We start from the raw sequence: 8589 nt of genomic DNA, 5'->3' as shown, positions 1-8589 counted from the left end.
GTGCAGCCAGAGTGCTTCTTGGAGGCCAAGATGGCCAAACTTCATCTTTCATACTTTGGACATATTGTCTGGAGAGACCAGTCACTGGACAAGGATATCATGTTTGGTAAGGGCCAGAGAAAAAGAGGAAACCCCCAATGAGATGGATTGACCAAGTGGCAGCATCGATGGACTCAAGTGTGGCAACAGTAGTGAGGTTGGCAGTGTTTCATTCTGCTGTGCATAAGGTCGCTATGGGTTGGTACCGACTCAATGGCACCTAACAACAACAACAACCCCCTTTCTTCCTCAAATTCCAGGTCAGAGTTCTTGTTCCCTTCATCATAACCCCCCACTAAAGAAGGAACATTCTTGGGCACACATTTAGAAGTATGGATGCTGAATTTATATAGACCTGAGTTTCTATCCTGATCAGGGCTAAGGATTAGGGTGAGGCAAGTGAGGTGCCTAGGGTGCAAAACTTGAGTGTTAGCCCTTGAAGGACCCTGAGATTTTGTTTTCTAGATGCCTCACCCTCTACCTAACTCTGATCCTGACTCCCTAACTTACTAGCTATATATACCTTGGACTAGTTTTTCAAATTCTCTTAGCCATCAGTATTTTCTCTTTTTTTAAAAAATGAGAATAATATTAATACTTCAGAAGTATGGGTCGTATAAAGTGGTAGCACAACACTGAATTCACAATGGATACTCAACAAAGTTTAGATGCTGTTACAATTAATCCACACAGTTCTAACACACATGGGGTTACCATGACTTAGAATCCTGTCATTTTGTCTTCACACACTACAAGCTCACACTGTAGTTTTCATCGCTGCTAGTGTTTTGTTTGGACTCCTGGTGTGGCAACTCAATGGCATTTAACAACAAGAACAACACCAGTGTTTTGTTTTGAACTTTCTATTGTGATTTGAGTGCAAGTTTGCAAAGCAAATTGGATTTCCATTCAACAATTCATATACTTTTGTTTCATGACATTGGTTGCCGTTTCCACAATGCCACAGCACTTTTCCCACTTTTTCCTGTGTTTACTTTTCCCATGAGTCCTTCTTCCTTATCCCTTCCTGTCTCTAAGCATTATCCCCTGACAAATGATGTCCTTTTGATCTCAAATGGCTGTACTTCATTGATGTTATTGTTCAACTTGTGAGCCTGTCTATTGCTGGGTTGAAAGTTGAGCCTTGGTGAGTTCAGTTCCAGGCTTGCAGGGTGACTAATGGTCATAGTCTAGGGAGTTCTAGGAGCTCTGGGAGAGTAGTGGTTACGAATCACGCTGCTATCCTCAAGGTCGGCAGTTCAAAACTACCAGCAGTTCCGCGTGAGAAAGATGAGGTGTTCTGCTCCCGTAAAGATTTACAGCCTTGGAAACCTTGTGCAGGGTCACTGTAAATTGGAACTGACTCTGCAGTACTTAACAACAACAATCAGACCAGAAAGCCTGGTCATTTTTATGATTTTGAGTTTTGTTCCATGTTCTGCTGATAGCTTTATAGTCTCTAATTTTGTCAGAATTTCTGGTGGAGTTCTGATGTGGTGCTGTAGAATAAGCACTGGGGTGCTAACCACAAGGTCGGTGGTTCAAACCCCAGGACTCCTCGGAAACCTTCTACATGGTCGTTCTGAGTCAGAACGGACTCAACAGCACTTCACAACAACTACAAGGAACAATATTGTGGAAGTAGTATTTGTAAACCTATATCAGTAACTTTTTTGAAAAGCAAGTAGTAAATGAAAAAAAGGGGGAAGAGAAAAAAATGGACTTCTGCTCAGTTACTAATAATCTAACCAATAATGCTGCAATTCAATGTAGAAAGATTAAAAAAATTTTGTTGCTGGTATTCATATGATCTAAGGAATTGAAGACTTTTCAAAATTGAAGTCTCATTCATCTCTTTTCACAGTATATCACCAGTGTGTGATTGGATGGGCTCATCCTAGTCCTGGTGTGGCGCTGTGGGTTAATGCATCAGACTGCAAAGCCGTTTGAACTCCAAGGTCGGCAGTTCAAGCTCACCAGCTGCTCCTTGGAAACCCTATACAGGGTCACTATGGGTCGGGACCAACTTGATGGCATGTAACAGCAACAACAAGGAATAGTTCATTGAAGACTCTTCAAAATTGAAGTCACACTTGTCTCTTGTCACAGTACATCAACAGTGTGTGATTGGATGGGCTCATTGTGGATCTATCATCTTCTCCCCTTTCCCAGTTTCAGAGGGCAAAGGAGGGGTGGTTTCTGTTCCTCATCATACATTCATGAAATGTATGTTGTATCACACTTAACAATAAACAACAAGAATTCTATGATTAAAATTGATAATAAACATCACTAAGGATTCTGTGTGGTCCAGTATAGGAGGAGGCTCATGAGTGACACCATGAGTGGCCACATTGGGTAACACCAACCCTAGAGCCACCACTGCAGTAAAACCTACCTTCTCAACTCAGACTTTCATCCCTAACACTTTCAAGATCAGTCTCTTGGTCTGCTTGGGTTGGGTTAGGTTAGAGGTCAAACACTTCCTCTGGAGTCCAAATCAATAAGATGCCTCCCAAGATTCTACTCTCCTGAAAAGCTAGAAGGAGATCCACAGAGACAGATAGATTAAATAAAGCAGAGCTTTGGAGACTTCATTCCAGAATAGACTAGGGTTTTCTTCCTAGACAGGGTAAGACAAAATCCCCACACACTCTTCAGAAGTGAAGTCACATTAATTTCCTTTCAGAGTACATCACAGTGTGTGATTGGGTGGGTTCATCATGGACCTATCATCTTCTCCCCTTTCCCAGCCAGGGAGGGCAGGGGAGAAGGGGCGGCAGGATTTTTTACATTAAATCTCTCGCACGCGCTCTACTCCCCATCATTCATTCATGGAATTTATGTGGTATCAGCAAAATAAGCAAAGTGTAATAGGAAATTTTTTTTTTCTCGCTTTTTCGTATGGTGAATTTGCAATATCTACAAAATAGATAGAATTACATAATATAATAAACTTCCATGTACCCATCATTCAGCTCCAATAATGATTGGTGATCAGGTTCTTTTTGTTTTTTGGGGAGTCTCAGCCACTTCTGTTACTCCTACATTATTTTAAAGCAAATATCAGATATATTATCATTTCATCCATAAATACTTCAATATGTCTCACTAAAGATAAGGCCTCTCAGCTAAACAAACATAACCATAAAACCAATATCATCCTCCAAAATTAATAAAAATTTCTCAATTCGATCACATACACAGTGTTCAAAATGTCACAATTATTTCATTTTTTTGAACCCGGATCCAAAAGAACTTGGAATTTTTAAAGCATTTTCTGCTCATATTCCTTCCTCTTCTCAGGGCCTCCTCTCTGGGGATGATTACATCATAATTCTAAAATTTCTGCCCCAAATGTGCACATAGCTCACTTTGCTGATACCACATAAATTCCATGAGTACATGATGGAGGGGTAAGGGAGGCTTAGCACACTCTCCTAATTGTAGCGCTCGTACTGCTATGCACTGGGGCTCAAACTGTCGACACATCATAAATTCACTGATTTCTCAGCTGGGGGTGGGGGCCAGGACCCCTTTGATTGCAACCGCTCCTGGAACATTGTGTCACAGTTCTGTCTGCTTTGCTAATTCAGCATCCATTTTGCCAGCACAGGGAGGGGTGGGGGACAGATTTATTTCCAGAATGGACTCTCTTTGCTTCCAAAGGGAATGTCTGTCTCCATCAACCCTTGCAAACTCCTTGACCTCATCCAGATCTGCTGTTCCCCCACACATAACAGTTGACTGTTCTGGAATGCTCTGCCAAGGCCACTGAAATTGCCATGAGAGCTGAGGCAACCATCTTGGATGGGGAATGTGTTGAGGGAAGGGCAGGCCATGTGAGCTGGCATTTCTGGTGCTGCAGAACCCCCAAGGAGGTCTTGCAGCTGTGGCAATAACTCCCCTCCCCTCTTTCCACACCTGAAACGAACATCACACCTGTGCATTATGTGAGATCCTGAAGTCCTTCAGAAACAGACAAATCAATGCAAGTCTTGCTCTACGTTCATAAAGTGTGATCCGTAGACCAACAACACTGGAATCCACTAAAATGCATACTCTTAGGTCCCACCTCAAACCTGCTGAGTCAGAACCTGCTGTGTGTTAACAAGATCCCCAAGGAATTGGTGTGCACGTTTATGTCTGAGAAGCCTGGAAGCAAGGACAAGTTCCTGAGGAAAGAATCCCAGGGCTGAGAGTTTGAGTCACCTATGTGTTTCAGACGCGCTTTCTCAGAGGGCGTCTGCATCTTTAATGTGAAGGCGGAGCCAAGGCAAACTGGCAGCCTTGTTAATCAGGACTAAGACTCTCAGAATGGAAAATGAGGTTCCTCTATCCCGGTACTCAAGGGCACAGTTCTGAGCCCTTCTCCCAACACACACCACGCCCCCTCCTCCACACGATGCTTTCGGAGATCTCGGCTCCTGGAAAACTTGCTTTTAAATGAGAGTCAATGGACCAGGTCGTGAATCTGTCAGACGCAGGGATTTCTAGTGCTCGCGATGGTTGTAATTAAAATCACCCGAGTTGACTAAATTGGCCGAAAAGGAACCAGGCCCACATGACTGCCGTTCAAAGGGGAGCAAAATAGCTCCTAATTTGTTCATTAAAAATATGAATGCATTCCACACGGAATGGCCGTGCGTTGAATTCTATTCAGATTCCATTAGAAAACAAATATGCTTTGGGGCCTGATTAGAGGGACCTGGTTCCTCCAAATCTACATGGATTTGGTTGGTTTGTTTTGTTTTGTTTTGTTTTAAGAACAAATTTAGAGCTTAAGAAGACCTTGCAGAGAAGTAAAATTCCTGGGGAGATTTCTCTGGTAAATCAATCTGGTAATTAGAAAAACCACGCCAATAGATTAGATCTGCTCTCTATTTTTTCATCATACTGATTAGACTGGTTCAAAGAACATATATTTCCAGAGAGATATGTGAGGCATTCCCTGCCTACTCCTAAATTCACCCACTATGGAAACCTGACAGCTTGCAGGCAGGAGGGAGGAAAGAGGCAGGCAAAAAAAAGGAGCTGATTTATGGTGTAGGAGGAGGTGACAGAAGCTACACCTGATTCCTGCTCAAGCTGCCCCTCTCTGCCACTGCTTGTGAAGTCCCGCCCCTGCTACTAGCCAGCTACTGGACTGGGTACTGGAGCCTCAGTTTCTCATCTGTGTCAGCCGCTCTGAAGCCTCTCCTGGCATGGAAATTCTGCCACTCCTCTGGTCCTGAGAGTCTCTGAGGCTGATTCTCAAATTATTCAGCAAGGGGAAACCATCCACAGTGCCAAGAACTGCCCTTTGAGGCCTGGTGGGGGACAGCCTAGAGCTCTGAGGGATGGGGGCTTGAGCGCTGAATCACATGTAGCCTGAGGCTAGATGTGAACGCTTCTCTCCAGAGGCAGTGGTGGTTGTTAAGTGCCACAGAGTTGATTCTGACTGGACAGGGTTTCCGAGGAGCAACTGGTGGGTTTGAACTGCCGACCTTGTGGTTCGCAGTGCAGTGCTGATCTTACAATGCCACGCCAGGAGTCTCCTCTGCCTTCTTGGAGACCATGCTTTTCAAAGTTTTCTCCAGCAAATGACTGAGCCCTCCTCTCTAGGCCCCTTCCCCTTCTTCCTCAATAGCTGGATTCTGCAGTTCATCCTGCCCACTACTCAACCTATATACATGTGTCTTGTGGGTATGGAGGCCATCTTGGAGACCTGCCCACTGGGAAAGAGTGGGCTGACCAAAGGCAACACGCCCTGCACACTGAACATAGCATAAGGCATTTATAATGACGCTGCTCACCAAGCTCTCAAAAATGAGAAACAGCAGTGGGCCTTTGATCTCACACCGGCCCCTGGACCAGGGCCAAATCCGCCCTCACACATGGGATACAGCAAACACACATGCAGCCCCTTGCCTGCAAGGGCCTCCTGAGCAGCAGGTCACCGTCTGTGGGGAGCATTTTTCTCAAACAGCAGCAGCTCAGAGCTGTGTTGAGATGTATTTATTTTACAGACTCGCCGGTGTTCTTTCAAGGTGTGGGAGCTGTTGGCTTTGCCTTGATTAGAATGAATAATTATTTGAACACTGTTGAGAACTGGTCTTCAGAAAAGATTTTGTCTCTGTGTCTGCTCTCTTCCATCAAGAGAGAAGCTGAGGAAGTTTAAGGGTAAGTAAGTACTTAGAGTCAGGCTGACGGGGTTTAAACTTCACCTCTACCACTGACTATAATGTGATCATGGGTGCATACTTAATGTCACAGATGTTGCCAGTATTCTGCTAGTATGTACTTGACACTCACTATTCTCATGCAAACTGGCAGCTTCTTACTGCAAGATTATGTGTACCCTCTGCCTGAGGGTCCTCTCAGGGCAGGACCAAAGTGCCAAGGGGGTTGACATTCCCAGAACCGGCTTCAGACAATGAGGGGAAATACCCCAGCCAGCTCCCTTGTCCTTTGAATGAGATGATTCTGCGGTGTGCTCTACATTGTCTCCCAGAGTTTCCCAGTAGGATTAAGTCCCAGTTTCCCATAGCAATAACCTGCTCATTCATTTTAGTATGCTCTCTCCCCTTCCCCCACTTCTCTCTTCCTCAAGCAGCCCTGATGGCATAGTGGGTTATGCATTGAGCTGCTAACTGCAAGGTCAGCAGTTCAAGTCCACCAGAAAGATGACGCCTTCTGCTTCTGTAAAGATTTACAGTCTCAGAAACCCTATACAGGGGTGCTATGAGTCTGAACCTATTCGAAGGCACACACAGCCAGCCAGCCAGCCAGCTCTCTTCCTCTCTGCCTTTACTACCTACTGTTGTTGTTAAGTGCCGTCGAGTCGGTTCCGACCCATAGCGACCCTGTATAGGGTTTCCGAGGGTGTAAATCTTTACGGGAGTAGAAAGCCTCATCTTTCTCCCGCGGAGCAGCTGGTAGTTTCGAACCGCTGACCTTAAGGTTCGCAGCCCGATTCGTAACTACTAGTGATGTCTAAAGGAGCTCTGGTAGCGTAGGGGTTACGAATCGTGCTGCAAACCTTAAGGTCAGCGGTTCGAAACTACCAGCTGCTTCATGGGAGAAAGATGAGGCTTTCTACTCCCGTAAAGATTTACACCCTCGGAAACCCTATACAGGGTCGCTATGGGTCGGAACCGACTCGACGGCACTTAACAACAACAACAACAGTGATGTCTAGGATGACCTCGCAGGTGGTTTATTTACCACTTGCACTCAATGGGAAAGCTCAATCTAAGTCACTTAACTTTTGAGTTTAGTAGTAGTAGTGGTGGTGTGCTATGAAGTCGGTTCCGACCCATAGCGACCCTGTACAGGGTTTCTTTACAGGAGCAGAAAACCTCATCTTTCTCCTGTGGAATAGCTGGTAGTTTCGAACAGCTGACCTTGTGATTTGCAGCTCGATTTGTAACCACTACACTACAAGGAGCTCTGGTAGCGTAGTGGTTACGAATCGGGCTGCGAGCCGCAAGGTCAGCAGTTCGATACTACCAGCTGTTCTGCGGGAGAAAGATGAGGCTTTCTGCTCCCATAAAGATTTACAGCCTCGGGAACCCTGTACAGGGTCACTATGAGTCGGAACCGACTCCACGGCACATAACAACAACAACAACACTACCAGAGCTCCTTTACTTCCCTATAAAATGGGGATAATAGTAGTACCTTCCTCATAGAATTTTTCCGCAGGGATTAAATGGGATGATGAACACAGTGCTTGGCACCTTGTAAGCAATCTGGAAGTTTTAGAAACGATTCCTGGTGTGGCACTGTAGGATAAGCATTCAGCTGCAAGGTTGGTTTGAATCACAAGGTTGGTGGTTCAAGCTCACCAGCAGCTCCTCAGAAACCCTATATGGGGATAGCTGTGAATTGGAACTGACTCAAAGGCACTTAATAACAACAAAAACAACCGGTTTTATAATCTAAAGATGTCTCCTTTTCATTCTGAATCCTCCCCTCACAGTCTTCACCAAGTCAATTCATAAGATCTTGCTGGTTCATTTATATTTTGCATGCATGCACATACACACATACACAAGATTTTATGTGGCTTTGAAAACATCATAGGTTTAGGCCCTTGTATTGGCTTGGCATTTCAAGAAGCCATTTCTCTGGCCCAAATAATGACATGGGAGACTTCATGGATGCTACACGGCACATTACCACCACCACCACGACTAGACTGCGAGGTTGGTTTGAACTTCAAAGTCAGTGGTTCAAACTCACCAGTTACTCCTCAGAAACCCTATATAGGGTTGCTATGAGTTGGAAACAACTCAACAGCACTTAAAAACAACAACACACCATATCCCAGTAGCTCCCTAGCAACCTAAGCTTGCACCTCCAGGTATGGGTGCTTGAAGACCCCCTGACTTTCCCTTCTTCACTGAAAGAACAAAGAATCAGTGTTCCTGAAACTCTCTGAGACACCCTACTGCTTCTCTGCCCTACGTCTTCCCAGAAACCAGCAGAGGAAGCAGAAGCCTTGAAGGGTCGTGCCAAGTTCTGTGAAACATCCCCAAAGTTCTAAAGCTTCACTGCTCCCTTACC

Source organism: Chrysochloris asiatica, unplaced genomic scaffold (assembly GCF_000296735.1).
Source record: "Chrysochloris asiatica unplaced genomic scaffold, ChrAsi1.0 scaffold00062, whole genome shotgun sequence".
Classification (NCBI taxonomy): Eukaryota; Metazoa; Chordata; class Mammalia; order Afrosoricida; family Chrysochloridae; genus Chrysochloris; species Chrysochloris asiatica.
Note: the sequence above shows the minus strand (reverse complement) of the source record.